Source organism: Podarcis pityusensis (genome assembly GCF_964106645.2).
Source record: "Podarcis pityusensis genome assembly, chromosome: 4".
NCBI classification, from domain to species: Eukaryota; Metazoa; Chordata; class Lepidosauria; order Squamata; family Lacertidae; genus Podarcis; species Podarcis pityusensis.
In genome coordinates this window covers 32107184-32133542 of record NC_138027.1, presented here as the reverse complement: position 1 = coordinate 32133542, position 26359 = coordinate 32107184, and the positions used below count along the sequence as shown (strand labels likewise).

At 39.3% G+C, this 26359-nt stretch overlaps 1 protein-coding gene across 17 annotated transcripts in view; it reads right to left on the bottom strand.

The window, feature by feature from the left end:
- The window catches only part of ZBTB20 (zinc finger and BTB domain containing 20), a 622933-nt gene that overhangs the window by 354943 nt on the left and 241631 nt on the right, over window positions 1-26359 (bottom strand). For 10 of the 17 annotated variants that reach the window (XM_081004319.1, XM_081004316.1, XM_081004318.1 and 7 more), the window contains exon 3: window positions 22111-22237. The exons of 4 other annotated variants lie outside the window; for them this stretch is intronic. The gene's annotated coding sequence lies outside the window, so the exon portion shown is untranslated. Of the gene's footprint in view, window positions 1-13671; window positions 13778-22110; window positions 22238-26064; window positions 26288-26359 lie in introns of those variants that run through there. 3 more of the 17 variants (XM_081004314.1, XM_081004305.1, XM_081004308.1) reach the window with 3 other exon arrangements.

The following is a 26359-nucleotide window of genomic DNA, read 5'->3' as shown; positions in this document are numbered from 1 at the left end:
AGATGCCAATGGCACAAAAATTCAAAGTATACATGTCCGTCCTTCCGTCGTCATCCCCCCAATATCTGAGTGTTTAAAAAAGCAAAACAAACAGGGAGCCAGGAAAGGGAATCGAGAGAGTGGTTAATAGTGGATACTCACACTATGATAGACAGAATAGGAGCCAATGGTTCTAAACTTAGTAATGTGTCATACTTTGTCATATGTTATACATGATATCAGGTGTGGAAATGGTAGAGATGTGACTGGATCAGCTGCATGACTGAGTTTCCCATGAGGTACTCAATGTCCCCGCTAGTCCCTGCAGCATGCAGGCTTGAGATCATCAGCTGAAGGACAGTGGCTTAAAGCCTGTTGGATTGGATGTGCAACCAAGTTCCCAGAACAGCTGATCCCTGCGGAAAGGTGGCTTGAAATCATAACTTCTCAGTTGATGGGCAGAGCTGGATCAGCTGCGCAACAGAGATCCCCACGGGGGTAAACTCAATTGTGCATGCAGTCCCTGAAGAAAGCAGACCTAAAGTCACAGCCCATCAGCTGATTGGTGATAACTTCATGCCTGCCAATCAGTGGCATTTCAAAGCACCGCACAGGGCTCTTTGCAAACCCTGCCACTCACTTTGAATTCCCAAAGAGCATCACGGTCAAATTTGGCCCATGAGGGGGAGGGGAGATAAGGATCGTGTCCACCAGCCAGATCAGATCCTCCCCTCCCTGTTCTAAAGTATCAGTGGAGCTCCACACACACAGGAGACCATTCCTTGTCCTTCTTCAAGTAGAAGACTGCTCGGTATGTTCAATATGTCCCTTCAATGGTGTTCCTTCAAATACCAAAAACTGAGTGAATGGAAACAAAAAAAAGGAGCCATTTTCTATTGTGGGGTCTTTGGAATATTTTCCCTTTGAGACTTATGATTTTTCAGATCCGAGCAAATACATTTTAAATTTCCCAGGCCTTTATAATTTTATCCTTTCACTCTAATTGTTTCTGTTTTGTGGAAAGTTGTGCTGCATTCTGTTGTTTTACTGTTTCAGCTGTTTTAGTCATGTTGTTCTACTTGTTGTTGTCCCAATATTTTTCATTTTAACTTATTGTAAGATAAAATGGAAGCTCACAGAGCTTGAGATAGTACCTCTTTTAAATAAACAACTATCCAAAATAAAATCGGGCACACATGGAGACAGTTTACAGGCTCACTTCTCTTCCTGTGGTACTAATATCCACATCATTATATGCCCATCTCATACAACTTCGCAAAAATTAATTCAACCAACAGTTGTAAAGATGTCTGTGATCCAATGGCTAAGAGGCATATAGATAGTTGACAGACAACAAACAGTTTTCAATGTACCGTGGTACCTCGGGTTACATATGCTTCAGGTTACAGACTCCGCTAACCCAGAAATAGTGCTTCAGGTTAAGAACTTTGCTTCAGGATGAGAACAGAAATCGTGCTCCAGCGGCGCGGCAGCAGCAGGAGGCCCCATTAGCTAAAGTGGTGCTTCAGGTTAATAACAGTTTCAGGTTAAGTACAGACCTCTGGAACGAATTAAGTACTTAACCTGAGGTACCACTGTATTATCTACAGTATGTAAGTCTCAGAGAATGGCTGCCCCATTACTGACCTTGCTGTACACATCATATAGCTAAAACGAAGAACTATCAGTCACCCCAGTAGTTAGTTTGACATATTTTACCCATATAGAAGCAGCTGATTGATACTTGACATTAATTTTCAATTTGACAGGCATCAAAGGTGTGCAATTGTGTAGAATAGCAACTTTCCTTGTGTAATTGGATTTGCATAGAAAGAAGTGCATGCTGATCTTGCACACCTTCAAACAGCAGCTATGTATCATACTGTGCCTTCAAGAGCTCTTTATCCTGTGCCAAAAACAGACTGTACAGAGATTAGAGATTAGTGAGATCTGTTCGCAAGAAAACAAAGTCTGGTGAAAATTTAGCCAGTGTTGAATTTTTGCTACTAACCAACACCTGGACTTGAATGGTATCACAAAGCGGGGGGAGGGGGGGGGAGAGAGAGCATTAAATGATAGAAGAGATGAGGGGAGAAAGAATAAATCCATTTTCTGAAAAGCAGTAACATTCTGTTTTTCCAGAATAGGGAAACAGCCCCCTGAGTTTTACCATAATTCTGCCTCACTGTCATGGCGAGAGTATTCTAAGATACTGCATTATAGGCATCTGCTATACAATTGGCTTTCTGGCATCATGGGTACTATAATTCTCTCTACAGTGTGATGTGGGTAATTATAGAATGCCTGGATTCTGTCAGCTTGATTCAAAACCCATTGAAGCCAATGAAAATTATCCCAATGATTTCAATGGACATCTCCGGAAGGAACAATATTTACCCATTGTGTGGCACCTGCAGCTAGGGGATGTGCGAAAAGCTGACCTTGGCCGTAAAAAAACACAAAGGGGAAATGCCTAGATTCAAGAATATAAAAATGTCCCCCATTATTTGTTCTCTGTGGTCAAGGGTCTACTGGATATTATAGCGGGATAACGCCATCCTATCCCTCTATGTGACCTGTTATCATCTAGTGTTGTCTTGGCCACATTTAAAAACTACTAAAACCTAATATTAAAAAGATACAATAATTGCTACTGCACATTTTAATGAATTATTGTGTTCAAGGTTCCTACGAAAAGTAATATTATACTCGGCTTATGTTTTAATTGATTTATTAATATTTTATCACAGGAATGTAATTTAAGCTCCTCATGATTTAGATCTCATAAACCTTTAGCATTTTGCAAATTCCAATTCCAATTTAAAGCCAGGGCGAGCAATTAACTTTTCTATCATCTTGTCAGGGGAGAAGGTTCATGTTTAATTTGAGACAAAGTGACAGAAATATATATACACTGTATGTATTACTCCAATTTAATTTATGAGTCAGCACCATCCACCTTCGAAATGTAGATTTAATAGAAGGGGGAGAGGCTTGTTGTCGTGGCATCGCTGAGATATCTGCCCTGAATTCGTTAGGGAAAAAATGTCCCTGGTTTATTGAGATAGGAGGCGAGATTGATTACTGGTCTATTTCCAATTCCTTTGTTTTAATTTCAATTCGCTTGTCACTTTCTTGTACACAGCATATTCTCCCAAATGTAATCTCACAGCCTCTTGCCAATGCTATTGTAGGCATCCCACTGTAGCCGTTTCTCCTTCACATACGCAGTAAGTTTGTCATAAATCCTAAACAAAAAGATAACTGAGAGACTAATCCTCCACAGAGTTTAATAAAACAGTACCAAATGGGCAAAATCTGCAGTTTTTACTAGTGCAAGAATGGGAGTGTAACTTGATTAAAGAGATGGGGAGGAGCATGAGGGCAGAAATGTAACAAACAGAGCACAAAAGGTGCAAACATAATTCATTATAAAGCTGTCAAAGTCTCATAAAAATATCACACATAGAAGCTAGAGATACTTTCAGATACGTTTCAAAGCTATATATGCTCTTCTGCAGGGTGAGAGTTCCATGCCTGAAGTCTGTGCTTTCACTTAGACAGGATCTGTATATTTATGGTTGAACTGCTAATGTTCTGTTGTTGGATCCAAGCCACGTAGGCCTTCATAAGTCAAAACCAGCACCCTGAACTGCCCAGAAGGCAATACAAAGTCAGAGCAGATGGCACAGCATTGCTTACAATGTGCATTTGGCAATCCACAATCAGGAGGGAAGCCACATTGCACAAGAGGGAGAGTTTCTGGATCATGCTATCAAAGTCAACCCCATGTTGAGTACATTGTAGTAGCCTCAAGATACACGAAGTCATGAATGATAGTTGTAAGGTCTCTGAATCACACAACAGAGTTGGTAAAAAAGAACCCTATGCACGTATAAGGACCACATTTTGTTATCATTACCTGTTTGACTTCTAGATTCTGCTTGCTGCTGAACGGTGCTTGTGAATAACACTTCACTGTGTCTGATCAGTCTCAGGGCACTTCCAGACTGTCACTATTTTCTGTCACTTATCAGCAAATTCAGGTTGCACGGTTAAAGTTAAATTGGTATTCCCCACAACCACCGTTCACTTGTGAGATCGCCTTAGCCCATATATGCCCACTTGATTGCTTAGATCTGTGAAGCTGGCACTGTTACTGGCAGTACCCACCTGGGAACTTCCTAAATATTGACATCCAGCAGAATCCTTCACTGTACTCTTTTTGGTGTCTGCTAAAAACATTTTTTACTGATAATAATATTTTTCATTTTCTGTAAAATATTTTGAGATTTTATTACAATTCAGTGGTATATAAATATTTGAAGGGGGGAGAAAAACACTTGTTTCTCATAAAATCTAACTTTTTCTGCTATGAGCCCTGGTCCCTGCCTGAGGTTGTCAAAGCCTCTCTCTGACATGGCGCTCATTTAGTTGCCCACCCTGGTGCCCTCAGTTAATGGGAGTAGCTCTGCCAACCCAGAGGGGGATATTTCATTGGTCACAACCACCGGTCAGGAGGCAGAGGCACCCCTCCCATCACCTAGGTCTGGGAGGAGCCAAGAGAAAGGGAACTAGGTGTAGCGACAAATTGCAGAAACGTTTACTGTCCTAAAATGAGTCTGGCCCATTCCCATATACAGGACAGCAAAGGGGTGTGACTGTTGTCAGATCAACGTCTAAGGCTTTGCCAGTTAGAGCACCTGCCTTTGTTGCAGCTGTATTTAGGATTAACCATGTGTAGTGCCTTAAGCCGTCAATTTGCATGTGTGCAGAAGTAATCTAAGCATTAAAGCTTTGGGAAAGAACTCTTCCTCAAGGATTTGCTCTGCTCCTCCTACCCTGGAGAAGGCAGATCTGGCCAATGGCATGTGCCTCAAATGACATCCATATTAGATTATTGTAATGCACTCACTATATGTAGGGCTGGTCTTGAAGACCATATGATCCTGCCCATCTTTAGCAGTCACTACCAGAAGTCCTGCACTGCATTTCACTGCTTGGCAGCAACACAAGGCAAGATTTTTCGAGTGGCAGCACCCTGACTTGGAAACTACCTCCCAAAGAAAATTTGCCTGGACTCATGCTTTATTGTTTTTAGGCTGGGCAGCCAATACATCTCTATTCCTTTTGATGGTTTCTAAACTGTCATTAATCCTTATTATTTTATCACATTTTAATTGATTGTTGGGGGGAAATATTCCTTCTAGTTTTTACTGCATCAGGGCATAAATTTATAGTTGCAAACCACCTTAGGGGCACGTTCAGGGGCTGAAAGGCTGGATATAATTTTTTTAAATAAATAATAAACGAATTTATAAACTGCATTTCTTTAAGTTTGAAAGACATATGGGGGAACTCAGCTGAATATGACTAAGTAGTGACTGAACATCCATCATCTAGTTGATGAAACAGCAATAAAGCACCTAAGTAACAAGGTGCTATCCAATACCTAAAAGATACAAGGCCTTGTAAGCAGGGGTATACCAGCCACGATCCACAACTTGTAGATGCTGTCAGCTGAAGTTCGCACAAAATATCTGTACTATAGCTGAAATTTAGCAATTTAAAACACATTCCAAACTTCCCTTTAACCAGATTTTGAGGTCCAATAAGTGGCTTCAGTGATTAAATTGATCAGAAATTCTGTAATACAAATGATTATGCTTCTCAATTCCATCACACTGTTTTTCATGCTTATTCACTTAAAAAACTCAAATAGCTTTCTTCCACTGAAAATGCAGGTAAGACAACCATTGCTGTCATGCATATTTTTAAGACAAATTACAGCAGAGTGCATTGCAATTTCCAACACTTTGTGGTGTCTGCGGAGTGACAGACACCAGCCCACATTGGAATCATTTTGGGGTATCCAAATACTTGTCTGAAAAATACTATTAACTGCAGATTGCAGGCTTTTGAAGTGCGTAAAAATCCCAGAAATTTAATTACACTGGAGGACTTGGGTGATTTTTGCATGAAACGTATACCACTTTTATTTAAAAAATACAAACTGGAATAAGTTAAAGCTTCTTACCATAAAGAAGCTTAAACTTTCAAGATAGCATTTGAGACAAGAAAGCTTTGGTCATGGTGGGGATTTCTGAAGAATATGAAGTTAATACAATTTCATATATTCATCACCGAAAGTGTGAAATATTTATTATTAGAGAAAAATCTATTGCAATTAATATGGAACAGAGCATCAACACTCTTAGACAAAACACTCAAAATTGATAGGTCTTAAAATAATAACTTATTTCAAAAGTACTGACCCATCACCTATTACACCCTCTCAAACGTATGGTAAACTTATTTTAAAAATCCATTATTTAATTTAAAAACAGTTTAAAAACTATTAAAAGGAATAAAGATGTATTGGCTTGCCCAGCCTAAAAACAATAAAACATTTTCTTTCTTGAACACAGAAGCAAATTTAATTTTTCTGATTCACTTGTCTGATCAGAGACCTTATTTTCATATTTAAAAGGATCGGTGGTCCTATAATTCAAGAGCTGAACAGACTATTTGCTCATGACTATAACAGTGACACTTTGGGGGAGGGGATTGAGTGCAGGGAAATGAATGATCCAAGGTACCGACTGAAATTTCAGCTTCTTCACAACTAGGAAAATTAGCAGGTGTTTAGATAATCAGATAGCATTTTTCTACATTCAGCTTGTAAGCTGTTCATTGATGAAATTTATTTTCCCAAGAATAGAATGAAATGCCAAAATATACAAAGAGCTTGCAGTGCTATCCTGGAGGACAGTTATTTTGTGAGTAAGGGGATGTCTTATCTGCTTGTGAGGTTCACAGTAGCCCTTGGGTGAGTATGCTGTCATGTCAATTCACTCTTTCTGAAATTCATCTTTCTAATGATCAAGCTGAGACCTCATTTGTTGTTGTTTTCCATTTTTTACTAATGAATTAACACATTTATGATGCAATTATTCTAGTTGTTTGCTTTTTTTAAACATCTAAAACCAGTTTCATGGATCATTCATCAAAAGGTTAACTGCAAATAGGAGGCAGTCAGGGTGACTAGCCTATCATATGTTTGGCTACATTTGATTATATATATATTCACTCCATATGGCTATCTACACAATGCAGACCTTTATAAGAAAGGGAAACATTAAGTTGTAAGCATTCAAAAATGTGACCCATTATTTGTGATTACTAAATATTATTAGCTACACAAACAATCAATTGCTGGTCTTAGAAATTTATATGCTGGAAACATAGGTTGGTATTCAACTAAGTTTTACTCAGAGCAGACCAAATGAAACTGATAAATATAACCAACTTAGGGCAATTCATTACAATGTGTCTGCTCTAAATAAAACTTAGTTGAACACCACTCAAAATGTGTTCTGGCTTTGAACTCTTTTTTCTCCTTCCCAAGGACACATGAAGATGTGGTAAGAAGCAGGAAAAAGAGTTTTCACACTGGAATCTGCTGCCCAAAGCAACGCCTTCAGTGACCCCGCATGATTCAGAAAGATGTTGCCAGCTCAGACTAGAAGCTACATCTCACTGAGAACACAGCTCACATTAGGAGTCTAACATGGAGCTTCTTGCTCCATTTTGAGTCATATGACTTCACAACTAGGAGAGTGCCTGGGTAGACCTACCAGAAGCACATTACATCATTGCAATGACTGGTTTGCTATGGAGCTGGGTTAAAAGGTGTTATTACTGACATATAAGGCCCTAAATTTAATAAATAACTTGGTATCTACTCATGGAGGGAGGATTATTCCTTCCTCCCTTCCTCCATACCTCACCAATCATTAATAGAACATTAATAGAATTAAAACTATAGAAGATATAAACATGCAGATAATAACAGTAAAAATAGCATGGCCCCAGCCCTTTTATTAAAAGCAGTTGGTTCCCTAAATCCTGTTGGAATAAGAAGGTCCTTCACCTGCTGAGAGAAGGACAACAAGGAGGGAGTCAGTCTAACTTCTCTAGGGAGGGAGTTACAAAGTCTGGGAGAAACTCACCACGAAGTCAGTCAGTCAGTTTATTGTGGGCCCAATCACAGTGCCATACTCCCCATCCCCACCTCCCAGGGAATGGCTAAATATACGATGTGATTAATAAATTCTATGATCTGGATTAGAAATGGCGACAACTTTACTGATTACAGATATAGGTGGATTTTTGGCTCAAGTATTGGGTGTATATCCATTCCAGCCCCCGCAAACAGAAAATAATAATAATTATTATTATTTAATTTAAAAATGGTAAGGGAATTCCGTTCCCCTGAGCTCTTGCTCAAAAAAACCCTGGACATACATAGTCTTCTTACTTGTGCCTCTGATTACAAGGAGTTATTTATAGAGCAACAACCAAGACAAAGCTTTAAATAAGCGAACAAAACAAAAAACAAAAAAACAGGCCTTGCCTCAGGCTTGTCTAAGTAAGAGCCATGAAACACTTGGGAGAAAAGAAGAGGACCAAAAAGAATGATGTGCAGAATCAATTAAAAATGCTAGTTTGAAGAGTGAGTTTTCATAAAGTGTTTAAATGCACCAGCAGAAGAAGTTAGATAACTGGCAGAAGACAAAGAATGTCCATGACTGGGAAGGTTCTGGAAGACACCAGGAGCAGGAAGTCAACATTGCTTTCATTCAGATGTAACACAAAACCACAGCTTAGTGTTACATGCATAGAGCTGCTCACCCCTCCTTGTTCCTCCCTGGGCACAGCCATAAGGAATAATCCATAAGAAGCTCTAGACCAAATAGAAAAAAAGAAAAAAAATCAAGCATTTCTGGGACTGGATGGCACCCACCCAATAATTCTTAAAGAACCCTAAAGGGGTTCCTGGAAATTATAGGCCAGTTAGCTTAATATGTGTCATGAGACAACTGTCAAATCAGCAGCTATGTGGTTTACCCAAACAAGATGGTAAACTATGGTTTGAAATTGGCTTCTTTGGCCAAGGCATAGTCAAAACTAACCAGAATTTGTATTGGTTCTCAAACAATGACACCCTCCTTTCAGCAGCACGGGTAAAGGCGAATGGGGAGCACATGAACTCAAGTTTTATCCTTTGCCCAAATACAACCATCATCACTAAAATTGATTTTAAAATGCTATAAAAAGAAGAGGAACAACACTGACATCATGGCAGAAGGGACATCTTTAAATGTGAGCCTAACAACTTTAGTCATTTCACCTTGAGGAGACCTGTGCACCATCCCACTCATCAGTGAATAAACCGAGAACCCAATAGACCTGTTTTTAATTAAACAAAAAGCCAAACTAGCTTGATTCCTACCAGACAAATCCTATGTGGCTTTTCTTGCATATCCACCTGCATTAACTTAAGCAGGGCACAGCATGTCCTGCTTGAATAAGCAGTCCCTCTGTTTCACAAGAAGTACAAAAGACTAATTCACCGCATTAGAAGGAGCGGGGAGGAGAGAACAAACCCCATCTGGTCATATCCAAGAAAAAGCCTCCTCACAACTATACAGCCAAGATTGTACTGCCAATGCTAATGTATACATTACAAACATATACAGGTATGATGTTTACAGTAAACAAACAGCAATGCAGCCAACCGAAGACATAAACATTTGCTGGAGCATGAATGCTCAGCCTGGTTGCACCACACACTGGGTGTTTATTTATCCCCGTTGCATATGATCAACAGGAGAAGACATTCAAAACAACTTTTTAAACAACGTGTCACTTTATGTTAGTTTTTGCCAATGGGGCTTCTTCCAAATGTGTGTGTCATAATAAGATATGTATGTGTTTAGAGAGTTCTCTTCTTTTACGTCTGTCATGGCAGGAAGACAAAGATCAATCCTAGCAACCTAGCATTCATTTATGCCTTCCATCTCTACAGCCATGCAAGCCATACAATTTTAATCAAAATGCTTGTTTGAAACTCACAAATACTGAGTTGCAGAAACCAAATTGTTTTGTTTATTAACCCATAGTCTGGATTTAGTTGGAATGCTTATTTTTCTCACTTTATGCTGATGTGAACTGAAAGGAGGGCACCTGACTGGGACCCTTAACAGCTATAAGCACAGTTCCCCAGTTTTGGAATTACTATTTCCACCTTAAATGCTTTTTTTTTGTCAGTCTAGAAGTAACTATTTACTAAAAGCTAGGTCAAACACAGGGTTGCTGTCAAAAATGGAAGCTCTGTGTTCAGTTACTCCCTTTTCTCTGCTATGCATTCTCCATGTCTATGTGCATTTCCTGTTCCATATTATTGCTACTGGCAGAGATAGAAGCTTAACACTTATAAGAAGAAAAGGCAAGCAGTTTTAAAATTTGCAAGAAGATAAAAGGGAAGATGATGAGGGACTACCATTCTGAACTGGAGCACCAAGTTTATCATAACATTTAGTATTGTCCTAAGCCAGAGCTTTCCAAACTTTTCATGTTGGTGACACACTTTTAGACATGCCTCATTTCGCAACACAGTAATTCAGTTTTGCATCATTTTGTGAAACAGCAATTCAGTTTTACTAGCAAACCGGAAGTTAAACTAACCCCTTTCCAGCCCCAGGAGAAGCGTGGGAGGCATTCACATGACAAACCTACACACTGCAGCCAACACACTAATGTGCCATGACACACAGTTTGGAAAGCTCTGTCCCAAGCCATCAGATGTTGTGTCTCTTTCAACCATTTTTATGAAGAATTTATAAAGTATTCCTTTCTTTAAAAAAAACACCCTTAAAATAATCTGTCAACAGTAGAATATTGTATTTGTGCACTTTTTGAAAAATGCAGTAACTCAAGAAAGAGAATACAAGCTCCTATTTAAAACAAAGAATAATATACCTTAATTTAATCCATGCGTAAAATGCATGTTTAATGATAAAAAGTGCTAAATAAAATGTTTAGTGAATGATCATACTGTTACTAACCAGTTTTTAGAAGGTCTTTGGACAAAGAACTGTTAGTTATTTTCATAATGTAAGTAAACTCTCCTCAACACTACATCTGGACCTAAAGAGCAGCCTTATGAAATACAACACCAATGGGATTGTATTTCAGGAATATTTAATTGTTCATATGCCAATTATATGTTTTGTTTTGCACTCCCCACTTCCCCAAACAATGGGAAGTGTCCAGAGAGTTTCACAAAGTGTTTTCTTTGGAGGGAGTGAATTGGACACTTGCAATGTTTTGTAATAACCCTTTGTTAGCAAATGTATCATTATACTGAGCAGTTTTGTTTGCAAATATACAAATTAGACTAAGCAGTTTTGTTTGCAAATATGCAGTTAAATTGGGCAGGCACAGAAGCAGGTAACACTAGTTCCAAAGACACATCAGTAAAAAATCAACAGCAGCACATCTGAACCCAAGATGGTTTCTGCCATCAGTTAGCTCCAAAATCCTAGAATTCTTTTCTCTAGCCAAAATCAAATTTCCTGGTTTTGCTTTGTTTCTAAAAGCTAGCTGACACAGTGTGAGCAAAACATTTTTATAGCTGACTCTCATGTTTAAGCGAGCGAGAATGTTGGATTCCTTCCATGCTGGTTTTCAAGATTACCCTGATAGCCCACTAGTAGCCATTAATGAAAACTCTAACAATCAGCATGTCCAAGAAAGAGATACCTCTATGTTCTATGTTCACATGTTGCCACAATATAACAGAATCAAGGAAATATTATGACTAGGACCCAGAGAACTGTACAACCAGTTCAGTGAGACTAAGTGGGCTTTAAACTTGTTTTTCTCTAAAAGCAAGCCACCTGGTCAAAATGGCAAGTTCATTGAGTTACTGAAAATATAACAAACAAAACTTCTTGTCTTGTCTTGTCTTGTGCCAGAGAAAAACTAAAGGTATTACCATTTTATAGAGTGATTTAAAATGGCTATGTAAATTCACTGGGGAACTTCACAACAATTTTCAAAAACTTCCCTTATCTAAAAGCCCATAAGCCTAATTTAACTCAGAAGTGACCCAGCATGCCCCATTATCATAGTTAGGGGCAATCTCTTAAACATGTCCTGTTACACCTGTTGATTCTGAATCTATGAATGGATTCCAGTAGCTTCAAAGAAAATAAGAATTTCCATTTTTCTTCTTCTCTACTTATTTTGTAAATGTGTAGATATATCATATCAAAGACCCAAAGAGGGAAGTGGCAGCTAGACCTCCAGTGCTTCGTGGGAACCCATATACCTGTAAATCTAATGGAAGGTTAAACATTTCAGATATGTAAAATATGGAATTCAAAGACAGCACTGAACCAAAACCTACTGCTTCCTGACCAATCTGACTTTGCCTTGAAGAGCCGCTAGCTTTTCCTATCTCTAGCCCACTGAACCAGTAAATTCTTAGTTCATTGTCCATCAGAATGTTCCTATACTAAAGCAACTGCAATGTGTAATCAATAGATCGCATAATGCTAAAAATCATGAGAGAATTCATTCAGAACAGGTATGGAATTTCATTTCCTGTTCTTTTAAAGCAGTTTTAAGGACCAAAATTTAAGGTTCACTATTTTTATCGACCAAGCAATGCCATTTAATTTTTTTATAAGGATGAATTAAATTCCTTACTTCAACTTAATGCTCCCCCCCAAACAGTGTGTACATAGTGTCATCAATTACTAATATATGTATATCATACAGAGTGACTAAGGCCATGTTTGAGCCATCTCCCAGCCTGTTTCCTAGCACTAAGCTCTGGAGTATACCAGGGAGAGAAACTCCCACAAAGCAGGAGATGGTGCTCAGGGGTGATCATGTCAATGGCCTGAGCCATTCAGATGTTCCAGAGCTTCCAGAGCCAGAATTTTGACAAGAGCACCAGTCATATCAGCCAGAAAACTCCCCACTGAATTCATCAGTATCCAAGGGTGGACCATCCTAATGGATCCTAATGGATCTGCAGAAGGGAAAAGGTGTTGAAAGCCTAATCTCAACAGAAAATTATCTAACGATGACAAAGGGCTGGTGTCAATATCCCCCACTTTCAAGTCAACCTTCCTGCCCAGTTGAGAAAACAAGTTCCAGAGTGTGGCCTGCCATATGCATTGGACCACTGATATGTTGCTACAGCCCCATGGTCATCATAGCAGCCATGAAGTCCTAAGCCACTCCAGAGCCATTCGCCTCAGTATAAATGCTGGAGTCCCCCAAAACCAGCAGTCTGGGAGTCATCGCCATCACTTCCATGACCAGCTATGTCAGATGGTAAACCAGCAGAATTCCTAATCCAGGTATCCCCAGCTTTCGGCCCTCCAGATGTTTTGGACTACAATTCCCATCATCCCTGACCACTGGTCCTATTAGCTAGGGATCATAGGATTTGTAGACCAAAACATCTGGAGGGCCGCAGGTTGGGGATGCCTGCCCTAATCTGTCTGGATTGCCCAATACCAGGTATGAACGCTCTAGATCCCCCCTCCCACTTCTGTACAGAGAGCCTGGAGACTGAGACGGAATCTCTACAGACTACAGCAACTCCCCCTCCCCAGCCCACAAGTCTGTCCTGATGCTGCACTGATTACCCTGATGACTGGCGCCCACCAACTACGCATATAGATTTATGGGAAAATTTGACACATTAGTCTTCTGGAGGAGAAGGTGGGAAGGGAAAAACCAATTGTTTTGGTAATGTTTATGTAATAAAATATTTTTAAATGAACAAAAATTCCTTAGCATGGATGAGTTATACAGAACGAAGTATACCTTGCAAATGCAGACTTCTTGGCTTAGTAGAAAATAGGCGTATTTCGTTGCTTATTATGTACACGAGGATCCAAAATGTGTTCTTTCTTCATTTTAAGTAACAGCACTGAAAAATACATTTGTGTTAAGTATGGAACCAATTTAGTTGAATAATTGGTGTTGAGACAGTAGGTAGAATTGAGATACTCCTTCCATAGGAATGCACTCTAAGTTGCATTGTAAGAGGAGGTATAATAAAAAAACTGGATGTAGTTGATCATACTGTAATAAAAGTCTACATTTACCTTTGTATGCAGTACACTAGGTAGTAAAAGAATTTTACAATTTCTTCAAAAAGTAATGAAGAAATAGCTCAAGTTCAGAATATATCTTTGTAGCTGGGAAGCTCATTTCGTACTTCTGGTTTCCCAGAAGCATCTAGCTGGACACTATGGGAAGCAGAACTTTATGTCAGATAGGTCTTTTATTTGCTTAAGCAGAATGCTTCTTACATTCTTAAAAAAAAATATCCCAAATTTATATCACTGGTGTTAAAAGAAAAGCTGGCAGGCCCACAGGAAAAGACTTTATTTTTTGTTTATAGTATTTATTACCTGCCCTTCATTCTAAGGTCCTGGTGTGGGTTACAGGATTAAAACACCATATTAAGAACAATTTTAAACAACTTATAACCTCTATCTGTGCAACCCCTAAATATGTTCCAGTGGGTTTCCCCAACCCTCCAGAGCTGATTTATGGGGGGTTTAGAGAGGAGAGGGCAGGGAAGCTTTATTGCATAGCTAAAAGCCCACGCGCTAGCCTATCATATGTAACCTGCATATGAGGTTGTACACTGCATGTAAGAAAGTGGTTTCGGCATATACACCGAGATGCCCAAACTGCATGCAGTGTATACAGTGACACCAGGTTGTATTCAGGTAGGTAGCTGTATTGGTCTGACACAGTCAAAATAAATAAATAAAAATTTAAAAATTGTCCAATAGCACCTTAGAAACCAACTAAGTTTGTTCTGGGTATAAGCATTCATGTGCAGGAACACTTCTTCAGACGAATATCTTCTTCAGATATCTGAAGAAGTGTGCATGCACACGAAAGCTTATACCCAGAACAAACTTAGTTAGTCTCTAAGGTGCTACTTACTGGAGAATTTTTTTTAAATTATTTTTTATTTATTTCGACCAGGTTCTATGTGTTTTCTTGTTTAACTTCTTTTCAAAAAGTATAATCGTTTATTGAGAACAAACATGACAACATGACAAAATAGTAATTAACTCTGTCAAAGAGCTAAGCTTCCAGTATCAACACAAAACACAACATAGTGCAGCACATATCATTTGCAAGCTAGAGAGCAGCTTCAACCACTGAAATCGATGCAAAACCCCGTGAAAAACTGCAGATTCCAATGAGACTTAGGTGCCCTTTCCCATCTTCTGCATCCAGGCCTGTGTCAACTAATCCAGTACCCAATTCTTTAGATCCTAAAATCAGAATGTTTAAATTGTACCTAAGTTTATACCACTGGTCTAAAGGTCCATAAATTAGTATGGAAACCATTTAATATCAGTCATATCAGCTTTTTCGTATTGGCAGTGAAAAATCTAAAAAGTATGGAATGCCAGTGTCTCTTTCATATTAACTGTAGTGAGGGACTAACTAGAATTATTGATATACCTATTATATTCCAAACTCTCTTTTCATATGTTTGCAACGGTACGTGTTAATCAGCATTTTAATTTAAAAATAAATAGTGCATCTTGTAAAAAATAATAATAACCCATAATATCATGTTAATATATATCCTAAAATTGAGGCACTTTTACAAGGTCCAATTTTTGAAGGGGATATTCTTAGCATTTTATTAAATCTAGGTAGGTCTGTTTGGGTGCTTCTCATCAAGATGGTACCTCAAACACGCGTGACCACCACTTATTCTATTTCAGAGTTTTTCAAATACCCAATATTTAATGTGGCATTGTTGTTGTTGTTGAAATGTGCTGCTGCCGTTGTTAAAATGTTTATACAACCCTTCATCCGAAGATCAAAGGGTGTTTTTTTAAAACATAAAATCATTACATAATTGAAAGAGCAAAGTGCAGAATTCACTTAAAAATGGGGACCAATGGCAATCTTTATTAAGATTTACAGAACAATCCTTTTTTTTTGTGGGGTGGGAAGATTCTGCAGCAGAAGTACAACCACTTCATAAATAGCTAGCTTGCTACAATCAGGGTAGGAGGTGGAAGCTTTTCCTTACCGTGAGAGGTTGTTCAATCAGAGGGTTGGAAAAGGGCCTAGTCTTGGGATATGTCAGGGGATTCAGGATCTACTGGATCCTTGGCTGTCCCTGATATGCCCTGGGAATGCCCCATTTCAGCCCCCACTACCAGTGCAACAACACCAGTGAGAGATGTATGCCTACAGAAGGGTGTGTGAGAGAAGGGACCTCCAGAACCATAAGTGTTGTTCTGTTAGTGGTCCTCCTACTCTGTTAGAACTTGCCCCATTTCCAATATCCCTTCAGCTCGCTTTCCTTAGTTAAAAAAACAATTCTTCTCAATAACTGTGTATATATATATATATATATATATATATGTGTGTGTGTGTGTGTGTGTGTGTGTGTGTATGTATGTATATATATGTGTGTGTGTGTAATAATGAACTAGCAGGATGAAATCATTTTACTTCCTATCGTTACTTTTTATCATCTGCCCATACCTCAGTACAGTGGTACCTTGGTTTGCAAACAGCCTGGTTTGTTTACGTTTTGGATTACAAACACGTCAAACCCAGAAGTGCGTGTCCCAGTTTGCAAACTTTTTTGGATTGCAACCCATTTTTTTTGGATTACAAACAAATTTTTTTTGGAGGCCCCATTGTCAAAAGCGCGCCTTGGGTTACAACCTGTTTTGGTTTATAAACGGATCTCCGGAACAGATTATGGTTGTAAACCAAGGTACCACTGTATTGCACCACGAAGCATCTATCACCAATATGATTATAAGAAAAACTGCCCTACTTGTAGTAAACACACAGTCCACAGTGGCCACACTCCTACATTGATAAGTATGCTATATCAGTGGTCTTATGCATGCTTAACTCTGTGATGGATCCTAGCTATTAATTTTCTTGAAAATTAATAAAAATTTTATATATCATCGGCCCATTCAATTCTGACCATGTTATTTGGAGAGAAAAACAGCATTTTAGGTCAAATGTACCACTGTTGTGGAATTCCTGTCCCTACAGCTGTCTTCATTTTTAAAAATAATTTTAAGAGGTAAAATTCTCTGTGCCATCTCACTTGCTCCTCTTTCTTAATAGAAAACGACTGCCGTGACTACCCCCATGTAGCAGCACTATTCACCATCAGCACCTCTGCACTCCCCATGTGCTTAGAGAACAACTGATTAGCACTTTGCATAATTAACCTGATTAGCACTGTGCATAATCAAACTGATTAGCACTTTGCATAATTAAAAAGAAATAACGGCAACAACAACAATAACTAGGTAATATCAAAAGCTGCTAGTCCGACAGCCAATTTGCTAGCACCAGGATTAGTTTAGTGTAGAATCTTTTATTCTTTAAAACCTATTTTAGGAAGTACACATCTCGAAACACTATATACACTGGAAACAGTTCCAATAAATTGGTGGTCACCCAGAAAATAGTAAATTCTAGAACTGATAATTTAATATGAACTGTTGGGAGACTAGTTCTCAGTTGTCTTATTGCTTGCCATCACTAATCTTGTGAATGTGCAAGTTACCAAATTCACATCCTGAGCACACAGAGAAAATTGGAACACTCTGCTGGAAGTGGCTTCATGCTTCCTTTTCTTCAACATGTGAAATAAATCCTTTCCATCTGCCCCGTAGGAACTTGCATATGTCTTCACTCTGAGTGATGCAGAAGACTGCAACAATGTGAAGGAATAAGAAGCACGAGATGCTTGTGCTTCCTACTCACTCTTCACTGGTATAACATCTGAAGTTGCTTTTACTTTGAAGACAAAGCCATCTTGGGAACCTGGATGTCACTGATCATTCTGGATTCTGGAAAAAGAACTTATAAGACAAACAGACCAACTTTCTGGCACTACTGCAAAATTCAATTTTCTCACAGTTGCCTACCATACTGGATTTCAGATGTCAACATTTGTGGCAATATCTTAGAAATATGCTTGGAATGGTTTAACATTATCTGGAACTATCCAGAGTTCTGTAGTTTATCTAAACCTCAAAATAATATTTAAAGAGACGGAAATCTGACTAGGTGGACAACAGCATTATTGATCCTTCAAAAACACATCTTCTGCAGCTGGGGGTTCACATTTTTGAATACCTCAAGGAGAAACCATTAGCAAAGGACATTTTAAAGCACAAAGCTAAAACATATATTGCAGTTCCAAAGAACTCAGTCCCTGCAAGATAAGAAGTCAAGTACTAACTGAAGCGCCATTTCTACAAACTGTTATGCTTCAGGAGTAGGGGGAGGTGCTGCTAAGGAGATTATTCAAGTCCAAATGTTCCTGGGGAAGGTAGTTCCAGTAATTCTGGGAATGATGCCAATTCCTAAGCTATATATGTAAATATTTTTAAAACACTAATTTAATATACGTGTATTTTAAACACATATATGTCTACGTGCATACATTGCTCCAGTACTGCCATGGCAACAAGTTAACAGTTAACAGAAAACTCACACATCTGATTGAAAACAGTTTTTAATATATAACTTCAACACACACACACAGAAACAAAAAGGTGCCTTGGGTGAAAGCTTAATCCAATCTATTCTCAAACAATGCAAGGGTCAATTTAGGTAGACAAGCTCATATGGAAATGAGTGGAAGAATCGCTGAGCTGGAAGAGGATGTGATAAAACTAGGCAGAATTCAAAGTCTGATGCTTAAAACTTTCTGTGAACTAACAGAGAATAGTCAGTCTGGTTTTTGGTATTCTCTGGAGCTATTTAAGAACGACTTTTTTGTTGCCTAAGAAATCAGAGAAGAAACAAAAATAAAAGAAGTTTATATCTAGACAAATTCTCCATCTAGCCCATAATAAGAAAGCTGTTGCCAGAATTGAATGTAAATATATTTAGTGTTCTTCTTCTTTTTAATTAGAGATGCGAGGGATTGGACGTGAGACTTTCTGCATGCAAAGTATATCCTCGGCCGCTGAGCTACAATCGCTCCAGAGTTTGAAGCTGATGAGAAGTTCAGAATACTGGACTTGCAGGCTGATCTTTCCTAGGCTTGCCATACATCTGGAAAATTCCAGACATGCCAGGAAATTGGACGCCTAAAATGGCGTCTGGAGGGGAAATTTGAATATTAAAAGATGTCAGGGATTTCCAGGACGTATGGCAACCTGGGGTTTCTTCTAGTTTTCTGTTGTTTTTTTCAGTTTTTTTTTTTTAATTCCGGGGGAGGCTGCGCCCCGATGCCAGTGGAAGTGACAAGAGGTTACGTCCCTTGGCTGGAGAGTGGGGGGGGGGGGAGGGAAGCAACGCAGCGGTAAAAAACCTCAACAAGGAATTTTGTGGATGGGTAAAGAGGGTCACTGATCCTGACTGTGTGACTGTGAGAGGAGAGGTGAGGTGCAGGGAGAGGGGAGCGGAAACAGCTGAGAGGATGTAAACACTGGCATCACATGATCGCATTATAGTCACGTTTCCTTCTCTTTTGGACACTGTGTTGCGTTAGCTGGGTCTCCAAGAGGCAGAACAAGCGGAGGCAATTCAGTAGCCAATAGTTTCATTGCTGCGGCTCCGGTGCAGGTATCCCCTTGTCCTGCTACCTCTCTTTTGTTCCATCCCTAATATCCCTCTCTTTTGCACGCACGCACGCACACACACACGCACGCACGCACACACACACACACACACACACCCCTATGGCTACATAGCAGCTAACCAGATTTCCAGGGGTGAGGAGTGTAAATGGTTGTGGTGCAGGAAATCATAGGCTTGCTGCTGTAAAAGCAAGGAGCATAAAGGAGCATTAAGTTTAAAAAAAAATTAAAAATACAAGGCAGGTAAAAGCAACATCTCTTCCCATCTGTGTGAAGGAAATGTGAACTTGCCATTCCTATTGTGATATTCCTATTCCATGGTGAGGTGGGGCTTACGTTGTAACAAGTAGCATTTATTGAGACTATTTACATTCCACCTTTGATCCAAATTTCTCAGGGCGAGGAACAACAATTTCATTAAAATAACATTCATAGCCATGAGCAAATATTACTGTTAACTTCCTAAACATGCATAAAAAGTGGTGTTTTGAGCGGCAATGAAATAACAAAAGCAACAATGCTAGCTGAATTTCAAGAAGCAGGGCGTTTGAAAGCTAGAGTGCCACCATGGAGAAGTCTTGCTCATACATCACCACCAAATATAGTGCACCCACTGCCAGGACACTAAGTTGGACCTCTCAGCCAATCTTAACTCTTAGAAAGACTATATTTATACTGAGAGGGGCATTCTTCCAAGTATTTAGGCCTCAAGTTGTTTGGAGGCTTTATAAGTCTTCTGTAAAACCTTGAACTTGGACCAGAACCATGTGGGCAGTCAGCGCAGAACATGTATAATGTATAATATAGGTTTGACTAGCGATTCCACTTAAAAGTCAAGCTTCTGCATTTTACATAGGCTGCACTTTCCAAGTTGTCTTCCAGAACAGCCCTTCTAGACTGCATTACAGTAATCCAAATGGGAACTTAACACAGAATGGATTATCCTGTTCAGGCTGGCTTAACTAGCAAACAAGTTGAGGAAGTGAAAAGGCACTCTGCCCCTTGCAGACACTTGGGTCTCCGCTGAAATCAAAGAGACAAGGGGACTGCAACTCCATCACGATCAGAGCTGCTCACCTAAGTCTCAGATCCAGGAACCACCCAGCTGTGGCGTGCCCATCTTATAGGAATTCAGTTTCAATTTATTTGCCCTCATTACAGTGATCAGACAACAGTGCAGAACTTGCATGGCCTCGTCTCACTCTGATGACAGGAAGAAATAGAACTGAGGATTATCCTCATATTGGTAGCACCCAACTCCGAATCCCGATAACCTCACAGAGCTAGGGACCTGTGTAATTCAGATAGGGTACAACTGGATAATGCCACATATATATTTTTTGCCAAAGAGGAAGAATTGTTTTTTTTTTTTTTTGCTATAGCTCCTAGCTGGTGTAAGGATGTACTCATGTTAAGAAGTGTGGGCCTGTGATGCAAGGCTTAAAATCTCATGCAGGGAGCTAATGCCAGCTCCCTTTACTAGAAAACCAGCACTAATGGTTGCTGCTACTTTGATACAGGGTCAGCTTTAGCACCAAATGGAGATCCCTTGTGTTAGTTTTGGTAACTCTGAGTCCAGCAATATGCTCTGTGTAGCTTGAACAACAGAAATACAGTATCACACCTCTAATCCTAGTAAGATGACTTAATGGGCGAAATGGTTGCAAAAGCATCTAGGTACTTTTAACATACATTAATAGAATGGTTTATTTCATTGCTGCTATCTTCTCTTTTATACAGACCCTCAAGTATATAGGTTTATGCAAACATATCTATTTTTGTGGATGCACAAATAGGGCATAGCCTGTTCAAGATATATACTGAATTTTACATAAATGTCACATTTATATTACAACTATGTATGTATAATTTTCGACACACACAGAAAATGGAAGAACAAAGGAATAAACCTCCTACAAGAAATTTAAATAGCCTTTTTTAGAAATCCTCATCCGAAGTTAGAGGGCTTTTAGCAATCGTACATTTATCTCTTCCAAAATACACCTGCTTTCTTTTCCCCTCTTTTCTCTTCTTTTGCCAAACTAAATATTTTTCCATCTAATGACTCTCTTTATTAGACAGCATCTAATTTGCATACATTTACATACAATTTAACTGCTTGCTTCTGAGAACAAAGAAATGGCTCTGTATTGTACTGAAGGACAATACTCAGAAAAGGTATAAAAACCAGCTAGCTCAGTGGCTGTGTATTCTTTTTGTTTCAGAAATACCAGGATTTTTAAACACTCCACTTAAAGGGTGAAAAAGATTATTCCAACAGACAATGCGAAAAGATACAGTGCAGCTCCCTTTTAACACATTTTCTCTCTGGCCTGGTTAATGGGATTTAAGGTCCAAGCTTTCTTTGCTTCCCTCTATTTCTTTTATTAGATCTGATGGATTTAATTCTGTCACATATTTTAGTTCATATTTTATTTGTATAAAAAATTATGCAGAAGCTCAACTTCAATGCTAATTCAGTACGCCCACCCTTTTCCTACAATGGGAACTGGGACATGATTGAACAATTTTGGATGGGCATGAAGTATATTGATTTCAGTGCTCAATGTTATTATCGGGGGTATGCTAAGCCTATGAGGACTTTACCTTACAGCGATACATAGAGCAAATACAAGCTTACCATGAAGCCAAATGAGAATCAACATGATGGAGTGGGATGCAAGGTTGAGCTCTACTAGCAAATATAAGGAGGGATTGTTTTCAGAGCAGGAGCAAGAAGCAGCAGATGCGTTAAGCCCTCTAGTTCCCTAGAAGGTGAAGAAGAAAGATGCTTAGAGCTGCACATAAACACAACTTTTCATTAAAAAGTTCACTGCTTAGCGTCTGCTTTAATTCAGTGGCATACAAACTCTTGAAATAAAACAAGCAAGTAAAAGAGAGCACACAAACTTGAATGTCTACTTTCACTACTGTCTTCAGGCTAGCAATTTTTTCAGTCATTATCAGAGTTTTATAATATAAATGCCACTGGAGTTATTAGGTAGGCCTCAGAACAACAGGAGATGCAACACAAAGGGCACTTACAACTTCAACTGTCAATATGTGCAATTAACATGTCTAATTGTCATCGTAACTTGGAAAAACTCACAACTGTTAAATGTTTCCATTTTAAAGAAGGAAGCATCACCAATCTATAGCTCTTCCAGACCACCTGTTTTTTCACTATTCATTGTGATTTCTTTACACAAAATTTGCTTCAGGGTTATACACTGGCATTCTGAGTTGCTTTTGTTTGTTTGCTTTGCATGGAAGTAATAAGCTGTTACCCAACACCACCATTATTCTACCCGTTCCAGTTAATTTCCTGTCACTTTTCTTACCACAACAAAATAGGTGGGCGGTACGTGTGTGTGTGAAGTTTTGCTTTTGAAACAGGTTTGGTGCACAAGAACCCCAAATCTATTTGGTCGTCCTCTTCCACCAAGCAGGCAACTTCAAGAAGGGTGCACATGAAGTAGAGAGAGGAAGAAGACACCCATCTAGCCAGCAACCTAAAATTGCTGGTATACAGTTGAATCATAACTTGAAAATAGTGACAGTTTGGTAGTGGCCCTAGGGAAGCAGTTTAGTCATGCTGGCCACGTGTCCCGGAAAGCTGTCTGTGGACAAACGCTGGCTCCCTCAGCCTGAAGCAAGATGAGTGCCGCAACCCCACAGTCGCCTTTGACTGGACCTAACCGTCCAGGGGTCCTATACCTTTACCTTTTTTTTACCTATTAGAACTAAACAAATGTGTTGATCATAGAGTTCTACTATAAGGAGAAGATTCACTCACAGTATAAAGGAATCTTCAAAAATAATTAGATGCTTTAGTTTCTTCTAACTAGATGTGACAGAATCACGGCCACCTAACTAACTACTATCTCCTTGTCAAATTCCATACAGAAGAAAATAGGATGAGAGAATACAAAGGCAGGGTTTGGCAATTAAATCTAAGTAATCTAATGGATTATTGGTTAAAGTTGCCGCCTTAAAGCTGAATAGAAGCAGAAAACAGAAAATCTACATGAAACTGCTGGACCAGTTATCTGGTGTTATGGAGTTTGGTATGCTGATGTCGCCCATCTCTACTTTTCCTTTTCATTCAACCCAGGTGAAGCAATGAAAGCCTTAAATGCTTGCCTGAAATCAGTGGGGCACTGGATAAAGGCAAATGAACTTAACGTAAACCTAGATAAAACAGAATTAATTGTTATGGGGAAATCAGTGGCTGCTGTGTAAGGACCAAGTTCACAACTTGGGGTTACTGCTTCTGGATTTTTTGCTAATGTTATAGCTATACTCAGTGCTGGAATGTGGAAACCTGACAACTGCTATTCATGCCTTGGTGACTTCTAGATCAGACTATTGTAATGCACACTATGTGGAGCTGCTGTTGAAGATAATTATAAAACTTCAGGGAGTGCAGAATGTGGCAGTCTACTGGATAAGAGCTTGAGACTGTTGTTTCCATATATCCTCATCTGTTTCTGAAGCACCTGCACTGGTTGACAGTTTATTTCTGGGCTTAACTCAAAGTGCTGATTCCAGTCCTGAACATTCCTGATTATGTCAAGCCCTCAGGACTTAATCATCTCAAAAGGCCCTGCTGCGAAATTCATTTAATGGGAAAGCTCTATTAGCCTCTACCAAGCACAGGGACTTTTTTGTAGCAGCCCTAATGCTACGTTCGAAGAACTCCTACTTTGATAAGCATTAGCAAACAAATGAAAGAAAGCCTTTTCGTTTTAGTTGTCCTTCGGGAATTCATTGCTGTTTTAGCCTGTTCTTTTTTCAAACAACAACTGCACTGTATTGTATAGTCTTAATCTATATATAGACTTGAAACTTGGGTAAATAACTGCCTATAAATATTTTAATAAACAACAGGATAAGTCACACAACAGACGGTACAAACTAGGAGACATAAACTGCAGGCCACCAAAATTCTGGTGGAATTAACTACTAGTAAGATGCATCGCTACAAATGTACATTTGACAAGACAGAAAAGGATTGTGCACAGCCAGTATATTCCAAAGAATCTTACACGAAGTTCAACAAATGCATATAAAACTCAACAGAGATAGTGAGCCTTCAACTTCCTACACTGATCTAACAAAATATGGCTCAATTTAAAATACTAGACTTTTTACTCATTAAACAACTGGCTACACATCACTTAACCTGGTGGCATTAGCCAAAACTAAAGCATTGCCATCACTGTCCCAATTATTCAGCTACCCATCGCCTTTCAATGGGCCATTAGGCTAAATGGCTTCCCTGGGAGAACAACCCAATACAACACATTTTCTGATTAAGCACAACTAGAGAATATTCCACAATATCATATAACTTGTGAAGGTTTCTGGTCATTTAAAATCCTCCTATCCCATCTGTTTGGTTATCAGGCCAAACTGGAATCATGGAAGCATCTTCCTAATCCTAATAAGCTAAATCGTCCAGCAGGATTGGTCCTTCTGGGGAGCATCAGGTCTAGCCAAGAGTGTGATGCACTAGTGTACTTCTCTGTACTGAGCAGGGACTGAAAAAACTTACAAATGAAAGCCTTTTCCATTCCATGTTTTGTATCAATGCAAGGAACCTTTTATGTTTGATTGACATATAAGGATTTATTTACTTGCTGCATATATAGCATCTTTTATATTCTCTGTGTTCTTAATTTGCTTTTTTGTTTGTGTATGCCGGTATGTCCCCCCCGCCACCTCATAATTATTTATTGATATATATTTTTGGCTAAAAACCAAAACAAACTAAAACAATACTTTGGCACACGTAATATGTTAAACAAAATAAAGCAATGGCAGGCAATTATATTGCTACAGCAGATATAATGAACAACTGTGAACCAAGGTAAGGGAAAGTATATGTCTCTGTGTTAAGTGATAAGCCAACACACACACCCCTCTTCACAAATCATATATGGCAAAAGCATGGACACAGGCACTTGCTCAGTTCATATAAAAGGCAAGTGAATCTCAGGCTAACTCACTCATTCCTTCTCTCCTTGTTATGCATTCCATTTTCCTTGCTTCTGTGACAAACCACAGTTTGCTGTTGCATGCAAGCTGGCAAATCATGGTCTGCATTTGCCTTCCAAACTATAATTGTAAACTATGATTTGATCAATGTTTGTAAGGCATATGTGAACCATAGGTTCACAATTCAAATGCATAACCAAACTGTGATGGGTTCCATAAGCACCTCATCCCAGCCTTGTGGGCCTTTTCTACCTGGCCTGGGTAAGCAGAGCCGTGGCTAATTTCTGCTATAAAAAGCTGAGGTGGCTGAGCAGACTCTTGAGTTGGGGTATTGTTTAGGGGGTGTTGGGGGGGGGTTGTTGCTGGTTTTATGGCCCTGTTTAAAATTGTTTTTTTACTTTTTTAAGCTTGTGGGTTTTTAAATTTTGGGTTTTTATTATTTTTAAATTAAAGGATATAGGATGCACCTGAGAAGAGAGGAGGTGGAGAGTGCAGGGGCAACCCTGGTCACAGTGGTTCTGGACAAGAGAAAGTATGGGGTGGGGGTAGGCAGGCTGGATAAGGGGCACAGGGCACAGGTAGAAAGTGACCACACCTTGTCCAGTCTGGGGAATTACGGTTGCCCTGGGCTCTGCAGCTGCTGTTGCTGAATGCCAGGTAAACTCTGAGTGAGACCTCCCTCATCCACTATCTGATTATGGATGAGGAGGCTGATCTCACCTTTATGACTCATGTAGAGGAGCCCCATACTGCTGGTTTTGGGGGACTTCAACACCCATGCCAAGGCAACTGGCTTTGGAGTAGTAGCTCAGTACTTCATGGCTGCCATTATGACCATGCGGCTGTCCCAACATGTCATTGGCTCAACACATGTGGCAGGCAACACTCTG